This window comes from Alligator sinensis, unplaced genomic scaffold, assembly GCF_000455745.1.
Source record: "Alligator sinensis unplaced genomic scaffold, ASM45574v1 scaffold1411_1, whole genome shotgun sequence".
Classification (NCBI taxonomy): domain Eukaryota; kingdom Metazoa; phylum Chordata; order Crocodylia; family Alligatoridae; genus Alligator; species Alligator sinensis.
This window is the reverse complement of record NW_005842963.1, coordinates 507,397-508,738: the sequence shown is the minus strand read 5'-3', so window position 1 is coordinate 508,738 and position 1,342 is coordinate 507,397. Positions and strand designations below refer to the sequence as shown.

Here is a 1,342-nt window from a genome sequence, read left to right as displayed (position 1 = left end):
AGCATGTTGGTTGCTTTACTAGCAGCAGCATCACATTGAAGGCTCATGTTCATCTTGTGGTCAGTCATGACCCCCAAGTCCCTTTCATCCATAGTGGTAGCCACCATAGCACTGCCGAGCCTATAAGCATGCTGGGGGGGTTTCTTCCCAAGGTGGAGAACCTTGTATGTTTCAGTGTTAAACACCATCAGGTTCTCGTCCGCCCATTTCATGAGCATGTCAAGGTCAGATATGTCAAGGTCAGATCATGCTAAGGAAATCAGATAATTTAGCACCAAAAACACACAGCAAAAAAAAAAAACTTAAAAAAAAAGACCAAAGCATCAAAAGAAAAAAACAAAAAACACCTCTATTATTAAATTTTCCATGAAGAGGTTCACATCTCAGAGTGCCCACCCCCATCTTACCCTGCAGGGGAAGCAGAACAGTCATAGTAGCTGGCAACAGCTGCACCATGGCAGCACCACCTGCTCACTTTGCACTCAGGAGAGAACATTACAACTCCCTGTCGTAGGTAGTGAGACCAATCAATTATTTATTAATTTTTAATTTTGTTTCAAGGGCAAAAATCAGTTGCAGGTTCAGTTGGGCAAGGCCCAATCATTGAGTTACAAATTTCAAATGAACATAGCACAATTGTTCAGGTATTTGTGGCTCTACCACTTGTCAAGCATCTTCTCTCCTAGACCTGTTAGTTTAGGACTTAGGATGCCTGCGATGGATTTGGTGAGTATCCAATCTGAAAGCCCCACTGCCCAGAGGCTTTGGGATTTAGATTAATCCTAATCTCAGTTGTTCCTAGCCAAAAAAACAAGGAGCAAGTCCAGGGGAAAGCATGAATACAGTCCCCCGTTACCACAAAATAAGTCACTTAAGTTTAGTGCATTTGGGGAAACTCTCAGAGGCCAGCCTGACCAGAGTGCAGTGAAGAGGCACCCCATGAAAACCACCTTCATAATCATGGTATTTCCTCTGGCAGACACTTTTCTTTCTACAAATTTCATTTCAAGGACTAAATCAGTTCCATATTCAATTAGGGAATACCCAATAAACAAGTTCCTAATTTCAATAGACCAGAAATCAATCACTGAAGTTTGTTTCATTCTATCACTGGGCAGGTGTTGTTGGCTACAAATGTCCAACTCAGGATCCTTAAAATTCTGGTTTATTAGGCAGATTGAAGCACTGTAATGAAGTTAAATCATAAACCTTGGGGCTGGTCCACACACACACACACATGCACACACATGCACACACACAGTAGCAAGCTACAAGAGTCAGGTATACCTATCCCACAGGCACTGGAGTCTGCCGTTGAGGCTTCTTTCAGCTTGGTGTTATC

The 1,342-nt window shown here is 42.6% G+C and overlaps 1 non-coding gene and 1 pseudogene across 1 annotated transcript; both read right to left on the bottom strand.

Moving 5' to 3' along the window:
- Positions 1 to 378: 378 nt before the first annotated feature.
- On the bottom strand, positions 379 to 570 carry LOC112548148 (annotated as a pseudogene).
- Positions 571 to 824: 254 nt separating this feature from the next.
- Positions 825 to 987, bottom strand: LOC112548147. The gene has a single exon (XR_003091964.1). It is a non-coding gene; the product is annotated as a U1 spliceosomal RNA (small nuclear RNA).
- Between the last annotated feature and the right edge of the window lie 355 nt (positions 988 to 1,342).